General features: G+C 37.8%; 1 protein-coding gene across 3 annotated transcripts in view; it reads left to right on the top strand.

The window, feature by feature from the left end:
* The window catches only part of unc5da (unc-5 netrin receptor Da), a 247,173-nt gene that overhangs the window by 1,422 nt on the left and 220,260 nt on the right, over positions 1 to 25,491 (top strand). The gene's annotated exons all lie outside the window — the stretch shown is intronic.

Genomic DNA, 25,491 nt, shown 5'->3' with positions numbered 1-25,491 from the left:
AGCACCAAAATACCTGTAAATGCCGTTGTCACTGTATTTTTTGAAATGGTGAGCTTCTGGCAAAAGCTACCGTTTTTTTTCTTTAGCATTTACATTTTAGTGTAATGTGTGAATGAAAATCACATCGGTGTCCTAGCTATAGATTTCCTTTTAAAATGATAAATACTGTTTGGTACTTTTATCAAAGATTAATGTTGCATGTTTTTTGAAGCGAAAGCAGAAGCAAGGCAGCAATTATCTTATGTTAAGAGTCATTGATGCTCAGTGAAGAGGTGGACAGGGCACCAAGACACAGTACAATAACTATCATTAAGATGTTCAACTAGGATTGATTAATTGGATGTTTATAAACAAGTGTCCAATTAGCATTTCATTAATTGCCAGTGTGTTTTTTTTTTTTTTTTTTTTGCCCTTCCGAATAAAGAGATCCTACGTGTGGCATCTGAAATTTCAAGTGATACACTTAAAAGAAAGCTGATGCTATGGATTGGACAATTTGAGGTTGATAGTCTTGTCATCAGTCAGGAGTGCTGTTATTACCTGAGGCACCCCTAAGGGCCACTTCTGAGATCCGTTTTGTGTATCCGTTCATATAGGCTGGCTGAGAAATTGTCTTAGCTGTTTTCTCCCAGGGTTTATTCCTATGAGTTCATACATCATCCATTTATATCCTGATTTGTTTGATATGCGATAAGATGTGGTGCATTTAAAGTGTTAAATCCTAAAGATAAGGCTTTTCAAGTGTTGTAATTTGATCAATACAGAATGTTCTTTCTCGCTGTGTATCTTAAAGTCGTCTGATGTTTGCTATCTGACCTCCTGATTTTATCGTCCATTATGATAAACTATTTGCAAGTCTATTAGCAAATTAGCCCTTAGGATTTGATCCTCCTTCTTTCCTTAAACTATGGAAATCAGCTTGAACCGGCCTAACATTCATAATTAATGAGTTCTCCTCACCAGCATTGCATAAGATATATCCGTTCCTCTCGGAGATATCGCTTTGTTGGTTCATTGAGGGAATTCATTAATATGCAAATGAAATCGTGTCATTAAAATATCCAATCATCTGTCATGTTCACTTACACGGCCTCAAGCGCTCACATCATCTATTGTTTCACATCCGCGCTCAGAAATGCACCGTACCTGTCAGAAAGAAGCTGTTATTGAAAACCATAAACAAACCCAAACTATTACAGCGTTTGCCACATTGCCTGTGGTCAGAGCGTTAAATGTCATTTTCCTTTAATGTATTGTGGTTTTTTTTTTTTAATAAAGTTGATGTGAGACACAGAACGGAAATGTAGCCCTGGGCGGCAATAGATGGAGATGTAACTGTGCCTGATTCAGTGATAGAAGCACATATGGTAATGAGTTCGAGTAGCTTTTAAAGTCTCCAGAGAGGTTCTCTGATGGCATGAGTTATGAATAAAGGCAGCGTGTTCCATCTGAACATAAGCAATGTTTAATTTATCGTCCCATATCGTTAGGCAGACTCTCACAGTATGCTTTTTGACATCTGTGCACATATGAAGGAGAACCGCGATTCGAATCTGCAATGTTGACTCTTTTGTTTGCTTTTTGTATGTCGCGCATCCAATGATTGACTACGAGCAATGGAACATTACTCGGGATATCTGTTACCGGTGATGCATTGCCGTGTCCACAAGTATCTTGTACTGTAACAGCAAGGCATACGTTTCCCAGAATGCATCACTGATGTCCCCGGAGAAATGTTCTGAGCCTGTCATGTTGTGAGAGCTTGTCATGAACCTGGTTGGAGGAGAGTATTTATGAGAGCGAGAGAGTGGAAAGGGCCAGGTCTGCTCATCCTCAGGGACTGGGAATGGAGCTGGATCAGAAGATGCTTGTTAGGATGATGGAATCCTCTTGTCGTTTGTCATAGGTGTAAGATGGAATGCCAACCCTTTCCCGGTAGCTTGGGATTTTCAATACAAGGATAAGAAGCTTGTGCCGTGTTTATGCATAAGTGTGAACAGGTGTTTGTGTAATTTCCCTCAGAGGTTTGCGATTTGCTGTAAAGTCTGTATGTGCAGCGTTTGCCGGTAAACCCCAACAAAGGTCATGTTTTAATCTTTCAAACACTCATAAATTTGTCAAAAGGAGGGAGGATCTTCGTAACCACATACATTTTCAATAACAAGAGGGCAGCCGGGGTAGATCCTTGGGGAGGCTGAGTTTGGAGATTTTTGTGTTCGCTTGCATCATTTCCTTGTGAGTGCTTGGGGGTGGCATTAGATGTTTTATTTTTGGTGATGTTTATCCTACACTCTATACTGTCAGACAATGCAGGTGTATTTGAATGTGGGTCCTTAAACAAGTTGTTGTCAGCACAATTGGAGTTTTATCATTTTAGATACAAGGTCCAAAATAAACACTCACAATGTGACAAATATGTGTAAAGATTGGTTTATCAAATTGTAAATATGGTAGTTTGGCTGGCGTTGACGTAAGTGATGTGAACACTTAAAATCAAACACATTGAAACTCTATAGAAAACATCTTGTATTTCTTCTAACAGCTTTTACTTCAGCTGAAAATTTTCCATCTGATGTTTATATTGGATGCCTAAAGTTTTTTTTCTTCCGGACTCCATGTGGTGACACATATGTGGAATATTCCTCACATTAAGCCACCAAAACGGAAATTTGAGGAACAAAGTAATGATGTACTGATAATGATCTTCATGCTTTTAGATCCATTGCATTTTCAAAGAGAGACAGAAACTTGCTCATCTCAGGTGACACAATGTCCTGCACTGCTTGCAGGGTCGGCGGAAGTGCTGGGCAATTGCCCAGGGCGCCAGACCACATGAGGGCGCCACACCATGACAAGCACGATCGACAATGTCCTCGCCGGGAGTTTGATTGACAGGTGATCTAACCAATCATTACGTCGAAATGAGAGGCCCTTCACTGTAAAAAAAATCCCAGTAAAATTTACGGTAAAAAACCGGCAGCTGTCGTTGCCAGAACTTTACCGTAAAAAATACAGTAGCAACGTAAAAAAAAAAATCTGTTAAATTTACGGTAAAATAACGTATTTCATTAACTGATATAATGTTAATTTACCAACCTAATGAAGTACTAATATCTGTTTTGTACCTTTATAATACACTGACAGTCACCAAACACAGTGGTGATGAGAGTCACATGATGAATCAAAGTTCATCACAAGCAGATTTTGCACAAGCTGAGAAGGACAACACTAACATATAGAAGGTGCACAGTGTCATTCACACACACACTAAACACCATCATGGTAACATGCATGAAATTTTAAAAATGCAATAAACATTAATTTAACAACATTAGATGTAACATAAAACCCTAATGTACATAACTGATTCGAAAAAAATGAGAAAAACTAAGAAGAAACAGAGTTATTTCAACGAAAATATATCAAATGTGAAGTGTCATGCAGGGAACTGTGGGAATGTCAATTTACGTTTTTTCACTGTAAATTTTACAATGAATTGTTATTTTTCACTTCCAAAAACTGTGAATTTAACGGTATTTTACCGTAAAATTACATTAAATGTATCGTTAGATCTATTACAGTTATTCACCGTATATAGTACGGAAACTTTCTGTAAACCAATTGACAGTTTTTCACCGCAGCATTTTTACAGTCTTTTGCTGTTAAAATCACGGTCATTTTTTACAGTGTAGGAAACTCGTATTTACAATAATTCCGAGAGCGTGTGAAGGCAGCATTAAGTAGATTAATGTTGGTGGACTTAAACTTGAAAAATGGTGTGTACTGACGTTTTTCCATGGTTGAAACAACATTCCTTTGATGTTCATTCATGTTTATTTGATGCTATAAATTAACTAGTAGGAAGAGATGACTGGTTCTTGAACTGAGGCGCTACAGCAATGTCTCAGTGTCACGACACATTAAAGAGCCACAAAACGGTATTTATTGTTTAAATTTCTTTAAAAAAGACAAAATTTGAGACTTTGTTTCATATCAAACGTAACTTGCACTGTCATATCTGTCGACACATTGTCAGTGTCCTCCCTGCTCCACAATGTATTTTTCACTCTGTGAGAACATGATGTGTGGCGTGAGAGTGGCATGACTTGTCGAACATAGCAACATAGCTGCTGCAAACGGTCAAATTGAGCACCAAATTGGATTACTCCTAGATAACTGAAGAGTTTGCAGCAGCCAAAGCAAGAAACTTCGCTGCGAAAGAAACTTCCTCTTTTAAATGGTGAATCAACTGTATTAATTCATTACACCTGTCTTAAGTCAACAGTAGGGGTCAATATGATAAATTGGCATTTTTTTCTCTTAAAAATTTGAATGTAGGGGCGGCAAATTCTTATTTTGGCCAGAGCGCTGGATTGTCCTGACTGCTTGTCACTATTACTGAAGGAAAAATGGTCAAATAATGCCATTATTTAACAACAACAACAACAACAACAAAACATTATGGCTTAATGGTAATTTTGGACCCTGGATACTTACCAATAACACCATTACCCTCTTGGGTTGTGGGAGGCTGATGGGCCAAAATAGCAAATGTCCTGTGAAAGCATAAAATGTGGCCATCTCAAAAACATTACCTTGCCTTGCTGTTTCATTTAGCCATATGGATATTTGTAGAGCTTTGAAAGTATATTGCTACTCAGTTTTCTTGGCACCACAGTTCCTTTTCCCAAGTGTCCTTGTTTTCCATTTCTTCATCTTCATTTGTGTCTCCTCAGAGTGCTTTTGAGAGAGTGCTGAATGAAGAGACTTTGAGATTGCTGTCCTTTCTCCACTGACCCTAGGTTTCACCACAAATGCATAACTCACACCATTAACCGTGAACTCTTGAGAACGAGTGCTTTCCTTTCTCTTCCTCTGCCCTAACTCTATATACCTTTTCAGCATGCGCACAGACCTCTCCAAGTACTGTAAACGTTCTGGACTATCCTCCACATAATATTTTCTCCTGAGCGCTCCCTACTTCCTCTTCTTGTAGTGGCCTTTCTATTTTTTATTTTTTTATCCAAATGAAGAAGAACCTTGAACTGTCTGTCAGGAAGGACTAAGTGCAGAGCCAATAGACAGTTAGTTAGGATGTAAACTGAGGCTGCAGAAGGAACAAGAAGAGGATGAAAAAAGAGGATGGTTTAAAATATCATCCAGTACTTTAAAAGCATCTTTTGTGTTCTGCTGCATTCTGACCCAACCAAAATCTTGCTGATTCATCATGTTTTTACAGTTGGCAATGCAATAATGACAAATTAACAGGCACTCACACAAACACACATGCACTCTAATGACTGTTTGATGGATAGCATCAACCTCTATGCAGTAATCACACAAATGTAAACTAGTTTAATGTATTCTCCCCTCATTACCCCACTGTGACAGATGTCTGCTATTGGTCATTGTTTTTGAAAAATGATCCGACAAGTCTCTTTGATGTAAATCGATACCGCTCCCAAATATGAATATTTCATGTTTTAATAATCAATTGCAACATTGACAGAGATGTAAGAGGTTGTCTGTAATAAAATATAACGCAATTTAATCTCAGAGGTTGCATTGGCTGCGCTGAGTTCTGATTGGCCCGTGGGTAGGATTGATCACAGTGAGACAGGCACTGACATGAGCAAGCAAAACTAGCTGAACGAGATTGTCCCTTTTTTGATTTGTGCATGAATCTTATGTATTGTCTTTGAAATGTGAAACTATCAGTGGCATTTTTACTGAAGCTTACAGTGGGTGAACATGGGGTTACTTTAATGCTTTTTTTAATATTGGTTAGCTGCTAGTTTTTGCTATTAGATGCTGCTTTTTGCTGTTTAAATGCTGCTTTGCATTTGTAAGAAGCTGGTTGAATGTTGGTTAGATGTTTGTTTATCTGAGGGACCTTGGCAGTCAGACGCACCGTATAAGAATATTTTTCTCAAACATTTCACATTCTCATGTCAAACATGAATACACCCATAAAATATACAATTCTACTCATAAGAGTCTGCAAGATTCTTATTAATTTTTCACAAAAATTTTGGTTCTGGTCCCACTTTATATTAAGTGGCCTTAACTACTATGTACTTACATCAAAAAATAAGTACAATGTACTTATTGGGTTCATATTGAATTGCAAAACACATTTGCAGCTATTGAGGTGGGATACGGGTAAGGTTAGAGACAAGTTTGATGGTATGGGTAGGTTTAAGGGTAGGGGTAAGGGTTAAGGGATGGGTCAACAGTGTAATTATAAATGTAATTACAGAAAATAATTACAGATGTAATTACATGCAGGTGTTTTAAAAATTATAAGTACAATGTAAAAACATGTATGTACACAATAAGTGCATTGTATTAAATGATTAATTTATATGTAAGTACATAGTAGTTAAGGCCACTTAATATAAAGTGGTTCTTGTGCACAAGTCCTTTGTATATATGTGCAGTGAATCTGCCCACTGTTCTTGACAGAAAGCCTCCAGGTACTGTAAGTTCTTTGGTTTTCCCAGTGTGCTCTGCATATTTGAGCTCTCATCCACACTAGCTCAGTGATATTGAGGTCCAGCTTTGCCACTCAGGACAAATAAGGCTCACAAAAAGAGGCAACAAATTATAAAAAATGTTACATTTTGAACCGGATAATTGTTCTATTGACAGTTGAATATACTTAAATATCAGTTACAGTATGTGGATTCTTCAGCACAGTGCAAAAAAAAAACAAAACAAACAAAAATACAATGCTTAATAATGCATAATATTTTGCAGCACAACTACTTATGAGCACAACTGTACCATTATGATCTAATATTCACATATAATCTTGAATTTCATTAAAACTATAGCCTTCCTTTAAATAATGAATGTGTCACTATATAATATGATTCTGTCTTCTTTCTCATTTCATACACATGTTCTTGAGGCCACTCATAGGATGTGCTCTGTGTACCATGACCAGTGGAGGAGCACCACGTTCCTATGTGCATGTATTTTTTATTCTCTTTCTCTCTCTCTCTCTCTCTCTCTCTCTCACACACACACACACACACACACACACACACACGCACACGCACACAGGCCGTGTACAGTGAAGGGCTCGCTGCGTCTGCATGTTGATGTATGGTCAGCAGTGTCGGTGTAAAAATCTGCTGGTGCTTCACGCCTCTGTGACTCACTGCCTGTAAAAGAGCTGGAAAGCCGCACAAACCAGGTGTTTTGTGAAAAACACTCACACTCACAGCGCAGAGCAAGCCAGAAACAGGCATTTTCTCTCTCACACACTGTTTTTCCTCTCAATGAAAAGTAGTTAATTTTCTTTACAGCCCTTTTAACTTCTGTGTGGGTTTAAAATATCGTCCACATTAGATTTCTGGTTGCCTCCCACTGTGGAATGGCAAATGTTCCTCGGAAGCGTATTGTCTTCTCTAACTCATTTGAGAATATGCTCTTTGCACACTGCATTTTTTTCTCTCCTTCTTCTTTGTAAATTTGCTCGGACTTCAGCAGCCTATTAAGAAATATCCTTTTGTGTTACACTTTTCAGTATGATTGAACGAGCTGTTTGCTGGGCAGGAAATAGACTAGCTGGCAAGTACAATATATTGGTTGTTTTTATTTATTTATTTTAATTTATTACTACCAGACGATATATACTAACATTGGTGCCTGGATTTTTAATTCTGCATTCTCTTTTCCCCTGTTTTTAGATAGGGGATTACCTTTGCCATCATCTAATGATTTTAAAGTTAATCTTTTAATGTTAAAGGTGCCAAAGAACATGTTTTCAAAAGATGTAATATAAGTCTAAGGTGTCCCCTGAATGTGTCTATGTGTTTAACTACCTATCATTATAAATGCGCCGATTCAGGGTATGCGGCCCCTTTAAATCTCGTGCTCCATGCCCCAAGAGTTCGCGCTTGCCTTAAACACCATAAACAAAGTTCACACAGCTAATATAACCCTCAAAATGAATCTTTACAAAGTGTTCGTCATGCAACATGTCTAATTGCATAAGTATAGTATTTATTTGGATGTTTACATTCGATTCTGAATGAGTTTGATGGTGCTCCATGGCTAAAGCTAACATTACACACTGTTGGAGAGATTTATAAAGAATGAAGTTGTGTTTATACATTATACAGACTGCAAGTTTTTAAAAAATGAAAATAACGACAGTCTTGTCTCCGTGAATACAGTAAGAAACAATGGTAACTTTAACCACATTTAACAGTACATTAGCAACATGCTAACAAAACATTTAGAAAGACAATTTACAAACATCACTAAAAATATCATGTAATCATGGATCATGTCAGTTATTATTGCTCCATCTGCCATTTTTCGCTATTGTTCTTGCTTGCTTACCTAGTCTGATGATTCAGGTGTGCACAGATCCAGAGGTTTTGCCCTTGTGTAATGCATTGAACATGGGCTGGCATATGCAAATATTGAGGACGTACATATTAATGATCCCGACGGTTACATAACAGTCGGTGTTATGTTGAGATTCGCCTGTTCTTCGGAGGTCATTTAAACAAATGAGATTTATATAAGAAGGAGGAAACAATGGAGTTTGAGACTCACTGTATGTAATTTGTTATTCAACTATGCCGAGGTAAATTCAATTTTTGAATCTAGGGCACCTTTAAACATTGTTAAATGTAATCTTTAGGGAATCTCAAAATAAATATGTTTTCATATTGTACATTATAATGTTATGATAAATTTTAGATTTTAGTGTTTAAAAAATTAGTGTACAATTTTATATCGACCATTAGGGCTGGGACAATATATCGATGCATCGCGATTCGTGGAACGATTCTGATATTTTCCGAAATGCAATTCAATTTCTGAGCTTAGTTTTTTAACAGCAGATGGCGCTCTAGGATATTTTTTTAACCACATGCTCAAATGCTCACGAAGAAGAGTGCTTGTGCATTCAGCTGAGTCTGAGAATATATTTGCACCTCAGAATGCTTTTATAAAACAAGATAATGGTAAACAGCCCACTGCAAACACCCAAGTAATTCGCTTCAAACATTTCAAATTTTATGAATGATTATTTCATAGAAGGTTCAAGTGGTGTGTGTAAGTACAGCTGTTTCTGAAGCACGCAGTGCCATCTGCTGTTGAAAACTACGCTCAGAATCGATTCAAGAGAGAATCGCGATCGTACGGAAAATATCAGAATCGATTCATTTAAATTTAATAAAGAAGTAAATGTATTGATTTTTAAAAACTAAATTAGAAAATTTACATGACTTTTGTATGTAGATATATATTTTACTAAACTAATTTCTTACTACTGTCTCATTGGCTGCTGGCATTAGATTTGAGCTTTTTTCTGTATAAAACATTACCATAGTTGTTTTGTTCTGTCGAGTTAAAGTGTTTCTACATCTAGAAACTGTGCGGTGATCCAATGCTGCATTAAAGTCTGTCCTGTTTTGATTTCTGTGTCACTTTTTGTCAAACACACCTTTATAGGTGTATAGTGAAACTGTCAATGAGCCTCAGTAGTTCTGAGACTCCTGAGCTTTAGCACCTTTAGAAGTTAGCAATTAGCACAGCTTCCTACAGTGCAGAGAGTCCCCTGAATGCTGCACACCTAGTGTGTGATTCAACAGGGCTAAGTGGTTGAAATCACATATACTTGTTCCTGCACCTTACTATCGCTCTGTTCCTCTCTGATACTATACGTACACACACTCTTTCTCTCTCTCTCTCTCTCTCTCTCGGTCTCACTTTCTTTCCTCCCATCCATCTCTCTACACACATATTATACTTTAATATTCCACTTTCTAAAACTTTCTGTTCACTCTTCACATTTCCCCTCTGTCCTGCCCTTTCTTCACAAATCTCGGCTCTTTCTCACACACTTGTGACCTGTGGGAGAGACAACCCTGGCGAATAAAAAAAAGAAATACTTCATGGTCACACGTCGAGACACCGGATGGCTGCAGTATAATAATCTGGCTTTAACAAATGAAAATGACGACGCTGAGACAGTGTGGCTCACTGTGGCCGATGCGCCCGAGGTCAGCGCAGTCTTTTATTTTCCAATTAGCGAAAGAGAGGTGAGACGAAGCCTGCCAGGGTCTCTCTCGTCGAGAAAATGTGCGGTCTCCCGCTATAGCTGTTCCTTCCGCTCTCTCATATAATTCCATTCCGTTCTGCGATTTACATGCAAATGAGAGCAAATTACTATTCATTCAGAAGTGAAATTGGGAATGTGCATGCTAATGCTAAGAGACCACCATCATAATCTTTGTTCCCCGTGTTACCTGACTGCACACGCGTCAACGGCATATGAGTGTTTTCCTGCAATGCCAAGAAATTGAAAACTTTTAAAATGCCACTTTAACTCAAAAAATGACAATAACATACAATGATAGAAATTATAGGTACAGGATGACATTGGAAGAAAAAAAAAAAATCCACTCTCTCCACTAGTCGTTACCCACAATTCCTCTTATCTCTCTCTCTCCCATTCTGCAACACATTGGGTGATTCAGCTCAAGAATGACACAAGTGATTGCAATCTCACCATCCATGAAACAACATGAATGCTGCCTAATCATGCTTCATATGTATAGTAAGTGTGTTATGTGTGTGGTTCAGATTTATTGTATCCATTCATATAAGTACTCTAAGGAATTTGGTGATGATCACTGTGTTGAGTGCACTTCTATAGCATCGTTTGGACAGTGCAGGTCAAAGGTCATAACACAAACCAGTGTTTATGCAGTGAGCTTTGGAGCCTCACTGTGGGTCTATGTTTGGATGTGTATTATTAAGGCAGCCAGGGGAAGGAAAAATGCAACAAAACACAATAAAGGCTGTCATTTTATCTCGTGTTTGGAGGCGGATACCTGGGTTTTGAGAATTGTGTGAGACAGTACTGGGAGGTAATCATTCCCAACTAGTTTGATGACAGGCTCATGCATTTCAGAATAACCAAACCAACATTTGAGATGCTGTGCAAAAACTGGTCCGTTGGTTAGTCCAGTTATCCAAAAACATCCTCTGTTGATGTAAAGTCATGTGAGTTTTTTGTTGAGCATCATTAAATTTATTTAATAAATTTGTTCCAGCGTAGTTGACGGATTGTTCTTATCGGATAAAAAAGTTTTGTACCTTAATTGAGCGAGAGAATATATAAAATGAAACTATATATTTTTAATAAAATGTGTTTCATAAGGTATAAATATAAAAATGATTATTTTGCACTATTTCTGTCACCAATTTTGTCACAATATTTTTATCACCAAAAAAAATAGAAACATTTTTTGCTTTGTAAACATATGACTGTCATCTCATGTCTTGTTTTTCAGTGTCTTACGCCATGAGTGCTGGGTTTTTAGGATGTTGTGTTAAGTAAGAAGTAGTTTATTATTATTATTATTATTATTTTAAATATATAGAATAAAATCCCCTTCTTTATGCAAGCACTTTGTTTTTTGAGTGGTGTACCCAGGCTACCTGGCTGTATCACCGCAATGCTCAGCATGCATATTTTATAAGAGTTTTTACTACTGAGTGATGAGGTTGCCTTCCATGTCAAATAGCCATCGGTAGTAGCTCACTCTGTTCTGCACAGCTGTCAGATTGGTAAGAGGTCTAAGTCAGTGTGAGCACAATAGGGAGAGGGTTTCATCAGTAGCATGCTTCAAAGGAAGCCGAATGCGGGAAGAGACCTTCGTGTTTAGATTACTCTTTAAATTTCTAAACAGCACACCTGCATCACTCGAGGCCATTTTGACCGATGGTCTGTTCAAGTTTGAAATGTGTTTGAAACCTGACATGCTCACAGTCTGTCTGTATGCGGACAGAGATTGCATTTGTTTGAACCTTTCATGATCCCAGTTGTTTCCATGCATGTATATCAATTTGTATTTATTTAAATAGATTAATGATTCACAGTCGATTCTAGAGTATTTTTCACAATTCTTAAAGGGGTCATGAACTGATAAATCACATTTTCCTTGAGCTTTTGACATATAAGAGGTCATCATACTACAATAATATTCTGTAAGTTTCAGAACTCAAAACTATCTTCCAAAAACAACTTTTATTGTAACCAAGCCCAGATTCGTTGTGGAATGTGCCTCTTTATTACGTAGTAGTGCGACAAAAGATGAAAAACACTAAATACTTCATTATTGCAACTTTGGCCCTACCCGTCGTGTTAGTAAGATGACGAGGAGAGAAGAGCACAGGATCATTTACTGGGCTAAATGTATCATTATCTTCTGAAGGATCCTAATGCTAGGAATGTGGTTATTTATTTTCAACTTTGTGAATGTCTCAGTTCAGCATTATATATTTGTATTCGTTACATTTCACTGTGGATTCTTTGGTAAATCAGTCACAATTTCAGCGCAGGCTTTGCAAACAGACTTTTACAATATGGACTCCACAGTAATGCGACAACATGTAAGTAACCGTGTTAATTCTAATGCCTGATCTATGACCAGTGATTTCTGATATGTAATGATTCATATACAGTCAGATGTTCTTTGTCTGTGTCAGTAAATCAAACCAGTGACTAAACAGTCAACTTCACATTGTTTCTCTTAGTAAGATGAAAATAACCTAAAATGTGATTAAATTATATATAGAATCAATCAATGAACGCTCCCTTTACAGTTGCTGGAGCTGTCAATCAAACAGCGTGAGTTTATCAGTGACTGAGTTCTGGAAAAACTCCTGTTATAAGAAATGAATGTCTTATTTACATTGTGTTTGCATTGTTAGTTATGATGAAAGAATTTGTTAGTGTGCAGACATTGAGTTGCAATGACTAGATTCCACTATTCCACAGCTATTTACATATGCAAAGATGTTAGCCAATCACAGCAGTGGGCTTTTACACAGAAGTCTTACAGCAGACACACCACTTCAAACAGGGCATTCAAATCAGAGGGCTAAAATCAGGGTAAGAAAAATGCCTTTTATTTCTAAATTAGGACATATTTTGGTGTAAAAATCATACTAACATTATAAGTGCATCACAGGAATCATTATAAACCAATAAAACAATGCAATTCATGACCATTTTAAGAAAAAAAGGGAGGTGATCTTGCAATAAACAGTGAAAAATGGAATATAATTTACACCAGACATTAAAAAAAAGATATTGATATTTTCTATTAAAATGTTTGTATTTTAAATTAGTGCTCTTACAGTCTAGTCTGGCTATCACCAGACCAAGCTCAATTTAAAATTGAACATTGGTCTGGGGAGTTTGCTATGTATTTCCTACTGCACAAGAGGCGTGATCAACGAGCATTAGTCACCCAATTGGATAGTCCTTCAACCAATCAGATCAACGATCCGGGTGACGTACTTTGCAGAGTGATGCGAAAACTCCAGACAGGTTTACCGTGTCTCAATCAGCTCCCTAGTTCAGTAGTCAGGGCACTGATCAGGGAATCGGCCACATTCACTTTCATGATATACTGATTCACGACCTAGGGAACCAGGGAGCTGATTGAGACACAGGGTTAGTTTGTATTGGTTTGTAGCATTGATCCGCGGTTTGCAGAAACAGCAATGGCATCGAGCGATTTTTGCAGGTTGTGCAAAAAAACATGAAAGTGATCGTATTTACACCCACTCGAGCGATTTGTTTGCTAACTAAAGAAGTCATTCAGCATCATCGAGAGTTTAAAAGGTGACTCTGATACTGTTCTGGTTCAGTCTAAATGAACATGGAATATAGCCGCCCTAAACTACGTCATACGTCAGAATTCCAGTCAGTTCAGGTGGCGCGAGATTCAAGAAGCAGGGAGACGAAACATATAGAGCAAATAATAAAAATATTGTCTACCATCAAGGGCATTGAAGTAAAAGAGTCCTGTACTCACATCGTGAAGCAAACCACCAAAATAACAGCAGAGAATCATTGTGTGTCATCAATCGCCGTTTGTAGTCTTCCTATGAAGAGACTGTCGGATCAACGCTCTGCTACATTTCTCTCAGATAAGGTAAATGCTTAACACAATCGGCGTCACTGTGATTGTGCATTGTTATTTTGGAGTGACGGTCGTGCGAGAGACGGGTAGATCAGATAGAGTTTGAAAGCTGCGTGCCGTCGCTTCTCTATCGTCATCGTGTTATACCCGCCAATAGCAAGCAAGGTGGATAAGCCAGTCTGTGATTGGTTCCCGCAAAAGTGTAACAGCGCAGCAGAAATGAATGCACGGGTTTCCATACTGAGTTGCCGAGCGAAATCAAATCGCCGGCAGATCAGGCTGGGTTTACCCAGACTACTTTCAGTCATGAATGTCATGAATGTTAATGAAAAATACCTTTTTACTTTTTTATTTTAAGGATTTTTCAAGGTTAAACACAGAACAAATGCTTGGACCACACACACACAAATAATAATAATAATAATAATAATAATAATAATAATAATGATAATAAATACTTAGTTCAATAGTCAAGAATACAATAGTAGTGCAAATAATAGTGCAATAGTAAAAAGCAGCATAACAGTCAAGGTCCCCAGAAGGGATGTGCAGCTTTAACCTTGGAAAAGTCACTAGAGGCCGGCTGAGCAGCTAACTTGTCCAAATATCCAATAAATGAACCCCAGACAGTGGAAAAATGAAATAATCTTTTGAGGGATTCAGTGACTCAGTCATAATACTCAAATATGATACACTCATTGGCCAATGCATACTGGTGTGTTAATATAACCTACATAGTCACCAAATAAATTAATGAATGGAATTTAATGAATCATTTTGGTGAATGAAATAATAATTTAAAAAATGAAACAATCACTGAATTAAAATTCCCACTGGCTGTTGACACACCTCCAGATTTGTAGTGGTTTTGTAATCTTAGTAATAAACCATCTTAGTCCCTTTTTGTCCTCCAACCCTCTTCCGGATCTCAATTTCCAGAGTCAGAATCGAAGACCAGTTCTTTTCTGGTATGAACTTCTCAATCTTATTCATAAATTGAAGTTGTCAACATCTTCAAACAGTACCGCACTTGTTAAGCAGAATGATGTTTCGAGAATCTTCACAAAACATGCTGTTGAATCTGTAAGTTCTTGCAGTGCATCTGCTGTTCTCTGTGTCATCCCTTTGTCTTGCTCCTCTCGTTTTTTCTCTCAGACACTTCATCCAAACAACCACACTGATTGTGATCTTTATAAAAGAAAAGCAAAGGACATAAGAATGAAGAGAAAGAGAAAAAGGGATAGAGCAAGTGAGAGTGAGTTGAAAGTAATAGACTGGAAGAATCGATTGCGGGGAGCTACAGCAGAAGACATTAGAGAAGAATCATGCTCACCAGCACTCTTCCCCCTGGCTTCTTTTTGTTATTTTCTTCTAGTTTGGAGACCTCTCTCTTTTCTGTCTCCCTTTCTTTTCCCTTGTCTCTTTCACACATCCTTCCTTTTCTTCATTTCCTAAAGTCGGTTTGCATCAGGGACCAATTAAATGCAGCCGTACGTCTCTCAGCTCTGAGCCTTTGCTGCACACTTCCTGTCCAAACTGAATCTATAATCGGGTTATAATTTGACTGTGTGGACTCCAGTCTAATCTAGTCCCCCAATAAGCATCTTCACCAGCACCCATTAATTCAGAACAACCTAATGATGCTCCTCGCAGTCATACGATTTACTGAACACAATGAGCTCTACTGATTTTGTTTATTCCACCAGCACACCATGTCTCCCCTTGTCATGACAAAAACCAATCAATTGCATCTATTAAAAGGGTTATTTATAGAGATGTTTAGGGAGATGTTCCAAGGAATGTGTGAACAGGATGTGGGTAGAGATCTGACTAGAGATAGAAAACCTAGATGCTACATTAGCAACTTTTGCTAATTATCATGATATATCAGCGGATCTGCCATATTGGAAAGATCAAGACCTGCTTATAAACATGCTATTGAAATTTTTATTTGAGGCTTCTGTTATTTGTTTTAAATCAGTATATTGATGAAATATATTTAAATGTATATTTGATAAATTTGCACACACACACAAACACGTATCTCTCTCTCTCTCTCTCTCTCTCTCTCTCTCTCTCTCTCTCTATATATATATATATATATATATATATTTGAAAATGAATGTATCATAATTAATGTCTGTTTTTTAAACATATTCATTTTAAATTTATTTAAAAATATAATTTAAAGGTACTCTATGTAACTTTTTTGTTCAAAATTTACAATATATAATGAATTCATCTACTAAACCATGTTTTTGTCTTTTTGTCTTTTGGTGGGATGACAACTGCAGCGGAGTAGCCCAGTACCTGCGTGACTCGTCATATACATAAACAGAGAAGTAGTTCCGGCTACAGTCATATACGATGCAACTTTTTGTATGGAAGAAAACAGGAAGAAATGCACTTTCCCTAAGATATTCCCTAATAGATTTATCATTTATGCTGCACAACAATTTTCACTTGCACGTATCAGAGGATTATTACGAACTAAGAAGGCAGCTGACGTTAATGGAGGAATTTGCAGTTTTACTCACAAACTACAATTCCTGTTCATTAATAAGGTGAGAACCAGACCTGTTATAAACCCAAATACACTCAAATTAAGTACATGAATTGAAAAGTGTACTGTCAAAGTAGTAATAAAATGTTGGCCGTCGTAATGATGACAGTAGCGCACACAAAGTAGTAGCTGTTCTGTGCTCCAGCACGGTTAATGCTCACACTGCATGTGTACTGCGCTTGAGCCCAACCAAACCACGCTCTGGCCCACCACTTCCAAGCGGGCCAGGGATGGAGCAATCACTTTTCAAACAAACCGGGCTTTGGGGGTCAAACGCGCTCGGGCACAGTTCAGAGAGCCTAGTGTGAGTACACCCTTAGTCGTAGTATGTCATATTATAAAACGTGAGAGTGTCTTGAGCTTGTGTTCACCATAGACCTTATTTCAGGCATTTAACCAAAAACCCATACATATATTTCTGTTATGACAACTCTCAGAGAGATTGGTATGGTAATAGAGATTAGCATGGTAATGGATGTGACAATGTTAATGTATTTGGTCTTGGCAGAATAGATCTGCTATGCTGCTGCTGCAGAGCAAGTACCGAGATTTCCTACTGCCAATACATTCACAGACATCGCTGTGAGCATGTAAGACATGCTGCTGCTGCTGCTGCACATGTAACAAACATGAATTAACCCCAGTAGCAGATCTATACAGGTGGAGCTGGGGAAGGTGGAGGGTTTCTAAAAGCGTGGTATTTGTTTTAATGCCGCTAATGCAACAGCAAGCAATCAGCTGTGCTAAGTAGTAGATAATGATGTGATCGCTACCAAATGAGTTAAGGAGCATGGCCATCTAGAGTTTCATGCCAGAACTATATATATATATATATATATATATATATATATATATATATATTTTAGGGATGCAACAATACAGTTAGCCCACGGTTCAATACATACCTCGGTTTTTTAACCACGGTTTTCGGTTCGGTTCGGTTCTGATGGCTTGACACATAAGATTGTTTTTTTTTTTTTTTTTTGTTCTATGCTTAGGCAATAGTAACAGTAAGAGGTTAAGAAGAAAAAATAAAAACGATTTATTGCAATACTCCTTTATTTTACTTAAAAGCAAAGAGAAGTCCACTAGTTCCTAGTGTATTGTATAATAGAAAATAATTCGTACACAATACTGTTGCATGTCTTTTCATCGAGGTCGGGAATTATCTCGGTGCTGAAAAAAGTGCGACTGCGAGACGGTAGTCTGTAACACGGATCAAGTGTTTTTATAAGATGACAAAAGCCCGCATCTCCAATCACTGAAAACGGCTGCAAATCTTTGGCAATGAACACCCCCACTGCCTTTGTTATTTTTATGTGTCTCTCGAAACCAGTTGGGTATGTATGCTGGAAGGATTCAGTGAGGGACTGTTGTTTTTTGGAGGACTTTATTACCTGCTCTGCTATTCTGCCTTCAGACAGTGATATTGCTGGATGATGGCGCCGCAGATGTGCAGTCATGTTGGAAGTGTTTCCATTTGAGTAGGCTACACGTGTAAAACAATGCTTGCAGACAGTCATTTTTTTTCTTCCTCGGCATTATACTCAACGGCAAAACCGAAATGCCTCCACACCACGGATTTGAAAGACGCCGGCGCTTCCTCGTACTGTAGCCTCACTTCACTGCCGCTCGCCATGTTAAAGTGTGGAATGATGGTTCAGCACCCCCTAACTTTAGAGCATAGTGATTGAAACAGTCAATTCGGAGAGAAATAAAACGCACATAAATTATTTAAACGTAAAACTGAAAAAAATGCAATTCACAAGCGCTTATTGAACCGTGGATGCCGTACCGAACGGTTCAATATTATATTGAGAATTGTGGCATATATATATATATATATATATAGGCCTGTTTACACCTGGTCACTTCATGCGTTTTCTCTGATCTGATTTATAAAAACGATTGCATTTACACATGGCCACATAAATGTGTCTCCACAAAACGGATATAGATCCGATCTTCAATTCCCACGCTATATGCAGATTTCATGGAGTTCACATCACCGAAAGCAACAAATATGAGCTGCATTTTATTGATCATCAGCTTATTTCAAAATCAAAGACGCAATAGGAGTGAGCACAGCAACAGCACTGTTAAGATCATTTATTCTCATTACTTTTAAAGTCCCCCTGAACCGGAAGTTGCAAACGACTTTTCTCCAGTGTTGTGACGTATTTCGGAATATTGAATAGAGGGCAGGGTTTTACTTTAGCGCTCCTCCTCTCCATCTCTCGCTCATAGCGGACTAACGGTTGGAGGGTAGTGGTTTAAGCGTTTTCAACCCAAGCCGACAAAATTACGTCATCAGAGAAGGAAAGCCATTCCAGACCGGAAGTAGCTTTTCAAAATTTTGATTAAAGATTACCGCAACAAAAAATTTTTTTCTGTGTATTAACTTGCATGGATTAATTGTTCACTACAAGACTAGTAATATGCACTAACAAAGTAAATAGGGTCAATTTTGATTTCATGCCGACTTTAATGAAGATTTTTTGTGTTTTGAGCGCCTGAGACTTACTTTCAGTTTGATTTGCGGCACTTTGCGCATTGTCTTGCTGAATAGATATCAGCTGCTCATCTGTGGCGATGTGTGCTGCAGGCGCTGTCATATCTGACTATAACATGTTATTTAGCCCATAACACGCTCTCACACAATGATTTTTTAGTATTTTTGGGAAGAGTTAAATTCACATATGTGGTTTCAACAACCAGATGCATTCCCAGACAGCAACATAGTGTCGGGCCAGATCCGGCCCAAAGCTGGTCCGCATGTAATCCACATGTACCAGATGTGGGCTGGATCTGGGCCACACTATGTTGCTGTCTGGGTTTAGACCTGTTCAGTTTTGACTGGAATGCATCCCAGACCACTTCCTGAAGTGGTTTGAGCGATCGGATTTATATCCGTCTCGAATGCGTTTCGGAGGGCATTTAGACCTGGTCTTTTCACGATCGGATAGCTATCCGATCTGAGAAAACACATGACGTGACCAGGTGTAAACGGGCCCTGAATATATATATATATATATATATATATATATATATATATATATATATATATATATACATATATATATATATATATATATATATATATATATATATATATATATATATATATATATATATATCTATCGTGGTTTGATCTGTAGCAGTGAGCCACGAATTGGCTGAAATGAGAGTTGAATTCCTCGTACTGTTGTGCTTTTCAACAAGGTCTTCAACCCTAGTTTGCTGTAGTGGGATGTTCCTTGCAATTAGTGTACATTAAGTCAGTTTAGATAAAGCGTGTTTGCTAAATGACAAGTACCTGTGTAGTGAACGAGTGTTCGTTATGTAACAGAGCCCCATATTTCATTGCATCTTCTGGAACGTCGGTTGCAGGAGGTGTAGAAATGCTTTTGGTGAGTAATGTATTGGAAATTGTCTTGACACATATGATCCAAGTCTGCGTAGACAAGTTTTGACAACGCTAGAGCACCCTGACTTTGAACCTTCTCATAAAACTCATAACTTTACCTGATTGTGCACCTCTTTATCTATTTCCCAAGGGTTCTTCAGCGTTTCACTCCATCATATGGCATTTTCAAAGAGAGATGCGCTTGTAAGAGTGTCTGTGTGAAAATATGTACACACACATACACTGATATGAATACACAAATCCACCCACACACGTGTCTTCTCCATCTCTCTCCTCATTTGATCGCTGCAGATTTTAAATTGGTGTCACTCTGCTCTCGCGCTCTCAGCTCCATTTAAGGAGAGAATGATGGGTATGCAAGTAGAGTGTGTGTGTCTGTATGTGCGTGCCCTATCCGTCCTGCTCTTCTTCGCCTCTCTTAATTCCACATTACGTTAATGGCGTCTTTTTCTTGCTCAGTAGTGCAGGGCAATCCTGGGAAGAGAGGAGGCCAGCTAATGAAAAGGTAATGACATGCCGTCCACTGTCATAATGGCCAATTATCTCCCTCTCAGATTCCGGCAACACATAGAGTGCTGAGTTCCCACTGTCTGTCTCACCCTGTAGATACTTTAATGAGCACTTAACGTCCCTCTTTTTCTCATTTTGCTCATCATTCAAGTGTTTTCGTCCAGTATTGTCATAGCTAGATCTTTGGAGCGTTGTGTGTATGAGTGTGCGCTACCTGTTTGCTTGTGTACCTGCGTGCTTGTGTACCCGCTTTAGGATGAGTTACGAGTGGTGGATGAGGTACACAGATTGCACTTGAGCTAAAGTACCAATGTTTCATTTGAACATAAGATGGGTTTGAGCTCAGTCTGACATTATTATGAGTCGTCAGTCTGCCAGTGACTGTCAATCAGGGATATTTAAGAGGACATTAAAATTAGCTTATTACACAATTCTTTGTAATACTTAATTCTGATTTGTTAACCACAGCATTCAGCTGTCATGATTATACTGTATTTCAGACCATTTGTGCAGGTAACTGAAACTGGCTCTACTTTCACGTCTCTCATATCACAGAATTGACTCACGCTCTCTTTTATATGCAACTGGCAACAGCTTGTCTTAGTTATCATTCATAGTGAAAATTTTAAATATTGTATATTTTAATGCTTGCTTTATTTACATGTATTTACTATACTTATTTAAAAATATAATTTAATAATGCATACATAAAATAATGTATTCTTTTCAATTTGGGCAGTAGTCATATATTATATTATATTATATTATATTATATTATATTATATTATATTATATTATATTATATTATATTATATATATATATATTATATTATATTATATTATATCATATTATATTATATTATAAATTATAAAACGGTTAGTTCTTGTCCTTGATTCTGATTGGTCAATAGCTGTGTTTTATTCACGATAAAACATGGCTATGACTGCTTCACTCAATGGTTTTGTGTATCACTACATTAGCATCGTAAACTGTATGTTCTCAATTGATATTGTTCATTGAAGGTTACTGTATTATATAGAAGAGTATTGTGAGAAAGAGATCGAGTGAGCGAGTTTATTCAGATTTAGCATTGTGCTTTAGGTCAGTCCTATGTTCATAATAAAAAATCTGTTTAAATGTCCAATGTATTATCTTGTCCTTTTAACAGTTAAGGGGTTTTCCCGTGACTGACAGCGCTATAGTCAAAGCATTTGTTGGTTGCGTCTTGTTCTGTGTTCACAACAATGCAGTCTTTTCAATGTAAAAGTCTTCACTATTGACTGACACACTCGTAAACACAGTGTTGTGGCAAAATCAAAACTGACTCTTACTGCATTAGAGACAAACTCGTTAGAAATGTCTTTCAAAACTTTCATTTCTTGCAAGAAAGGTCAGACAGCCAAACAGAAGCACAAAAGCACTGCAGAGTGTGAGACTCAAAATAAAGTCTCCCACTCTCTTTTATATCTTTGGCTTTCAAGGCTGAAAGCCCTGTTCTCTTCCCATATTTAGGCACGTGACTTACAGAGTATCATTCCACCTGTCACGTGACACTCACATCCCCTGCTATACAAAACCCATACATTTGATACACATATATACCTAAATACGGCCTTCTACTCAAAGAGTGCATACTCAAACACTTCTAAAAGAAAATCATGTAACCACAAGCATATAAAGGATAATCATATGAAATTACACAAACAGTCTTTGCCGCCATCTAATGGTGTATTAATGTAACTTCTGTTGCTGTTCACAGCCAGGGACTATTTTTTCTGGTGGAAGGAAGGCTTTTAGTGAAAGTTTACTTCATGAAAGTTACATTGATACATATTTTTGGCTTTAATATTTGTATTGTGTGGTAACCGTTTTATAAAAGCAATAAGGTACCCGAGGCTAGTGCTGTATCGCGAATAAGTCACGGCTAAAGCGGTTGCCGGCACTCCGCTTCGTGTCATGCCTGACAACGCCCTTCAGCCGTGACTTATTCAAGATACAGCAAAGCCTCTCATACCTTATTGCTTACATATTATATATTATATTATATTATATTATATTGAAAATTATCTCAGAAGACTTAAGTATAAGTATAAAATAACTTATTTATCTTTATAAATGTACTTATAAACAGTTAAAATACTTTGTTATTGTCTCCCATTGGGAGTGATACAAACCCTAGTAATAGCTTATCCTGCAGATATACACACAAGTAAATATTAGGATTTTCCCAAACACACCACACTTACAATGCCTCCAGGTTTGTGCATAGCTGCTCATAAATTTAGATTCTGAGAAGTGAAAAATATAGAGCAGATAAAGATTGCTGCTCTCAATCACACTGCGTGTGTCTCTTTGAATGTATATGTATGTGTGTAAGTTAAGGAGAATGAATGTTTACACATGGCCCTGCTGGTAAACTGCTGTTTTTATGGCATTTTCCTCTCGGTGCAGGCGCAGTCAAACCTAGCCCTCCGGCTGCTGCTCTGTTATTACACTGCGGCGGCTGCCGTCGCATCTTCATAGACCTCAGCGCACAGCCGAGAATTCAGCTTAATCACATCAGGCCATTAAAACACACCTATAATTGACTAATAGTGGCCATTACAAGTATCCTTTGGATGTGTAAAATAATAGCATCTATAAATCAGCGCTTACTGTGACATTCCATGCTTGTGGCGGACAATCTGGGGAAAGAAGCTAAAAGAAAGAGAAAAGAAGAATAATCGCTAACCTCTGTATATTAAGCATTTGCAGTTTTGCCTATGTTTGATTACACAATGTAATAAGTGGTGACCATAGTGTCTGTGATCTCCTTGTGTGACGGGAACGGCACATAAGAATCTGTCCATGCGGTCTGTGAGATTTTAATGAAGCTTCCTCGGCTGCAGAGAAGTCAATACTGCCCATAGCTCGTCTCATTCCGCATCACCCCGATGCAATTTACAAAGTCAATTTAAATGTCAGAGGCACACAGCATGGCCCAAACCGCTCTGGTAATGTCATTAGGATCGAGTGAGTTACCGCAGTGCATCTCTGTAGTATGGAAGGTGAGGGACATGACCCCGCTCTAGGTGTCTGCTAAGGCTGCATTGCATCATTTCCCTTCGGCCGGCAGGTTTTTTTAGCGAGAGATTGGGAAGTTGTCTGACGAAAGATTGCCCAGCCACAAGTTAGATTGGGTTTGATGGCCTCCGACATAATGTGGAAAATTGTAAAGTGACATGTTCCCGTAATTGCTTGAGAAGTGCCAGAAATTCAAGACTGACTGCTATAATGCCAAACCAAGATAGTTTGGTTATCATTAATGGCAGTAGAATTAAAGGATTAGTTCACTTTAAAATGAAAATGATCCCAAGCTTTACTCACCCTCAAGCCATCCTAGGTATGACTTTATTCTTTCTGATGAACACAATCGGAGTTATATTAATAAATATCCTGACGCATCCAGCTTTATAATGTCAGTGAATGGGAAACAACGAGTATGCTAATAATGGCCTTCTAAAGTGAAGTGATGCATTTGTATACGAAAAATAATCATATTTAACAAGTTATAAAATAACCACTTCTGTATGCAACTTTTGAAGAAAGTGTAAAACTCTTGCAGTTAAAAACGCTTACGCTACATCGTACGCCATCCATATTAAACTTACGAAAAACGCGTAACTGACGTCTTCCTAAGTTGAATACAGAAGGTGGCCAGGCGGAAGCTAGATATTTTACTTTATAACTTGTTAAATATGGATATTTTTCTTATACAAATGCATCGCTTCACTTCAGAAGGCCTTTATTAACCAATCAGACCCATGTGGAGTACGTTTTGCTTTGGATGGATGCACTTTCTTGAGCTTCATACTCATTGTTTCCCATTCACTTCCATTATAAAGTTGGATGTGTCAGGATATATATTAATATAACTCCAGTTGTGTTCATCAGAAAGAAGAAAGTCATATACACCTAGGATGGCTTGAGGGTGAGTAAAGCTTGGGGTAATTTTCATTTTTAAAGTGAACTATTCTTTTAAATTGGCCACAACACACAGGAAATTTAACTAGCATTTATCTGTCTGTTTATCTCATTCTGTCTGTTGTTCTCTTCTTTTATCATTCTATCTATTGTTCTATCTATTGTTCTGTAGTTCTGTGTTGATCCTCCCTCTGCCTGTTTGGCATATAAACTTCGAGGCTTTTAAAACTTTTTACACTTTAAACGTTATGGTTTTGTTATATGATTTTTAAAAAAATCTGACATCTGTTTACTATTTCAATTCAAATTCAGGAATTGGTTTGGGTTTTAAAAGGCATTCTTAATTTAATTCTTAATGGCCTATTTTCATCCCAGCCCCCATGAATTTAAGCAATGACTCTCATTACTAGAACATGAGAGAATTGAATCTGCAAAAACTCTATAGATTGTGTACAGTCGAAGTTTTCTTGAAAAACTTTCGGGAGCATCTAAAACAAGCTTTGATATGCCCCAACATACCTTGATTTACTCCACTACTTCTCACTCTCTCTTTTCATCTCTTCTCTCTGACGGTCTCTGTCTTTTTCTCTCCATGCTTACTCATCCTCTACTGGTTGCTCTGCATTAACCTCTCTATAGTGTTTCTGGAATGAGGGTTGGGAGCTGGGGAAGTGCCATAGCTCCCCAGGTTTCTGTGGTATTCTGCCCTGAATACTCAACTCCTGTACTCAGAGACGAAGTCTTCGTATGTTGAAGAGACCTTTGATCTTCTAGGGTCTTTCCCCAGGTAGATTGCTTGCCATGTCAGACCTCTTGAAGTTTTGGAGGGGGTTATTATGAGAAGAAAGCCAAATATAAGATGGGACCAGAATGTTTTACAGTTTAAGACTTTGCTTAAACTTGTTCAATCCATGTGCTCTCACAGTTCCTCCTTAAATGCTGGGCTAAGGATCCAGGGACTAACTAAAGTGCTGCGGCTCAGTAGTTAAAGATTTGAAGGGATCAATTCCTCTTCCTGTCATTCCATTTCAAATTCCAATTCAATTTCCTGTGTGGCTGA

This window comes from Megalobrama amblycephala, linkage group LG18 (genome assembly GCF_018812025.1).
Source record: "Megalobrama amblycephala isolate DHTTF-2021 linkage group LG18, ASM1881202v1, whole genome shotgun sequence".
Taxonomy (NCBI): Eukaryota; Metazoa; Chordata; class Actinopteri; order Cypriniformes; family Xenocyprididae; genus Megalobrama; species Megalobrama amblycephala.
Note: the sequence above shows the minus strand (reverse complement) of the source record. Positions and strands in the feature narration are given on the sequence as shown.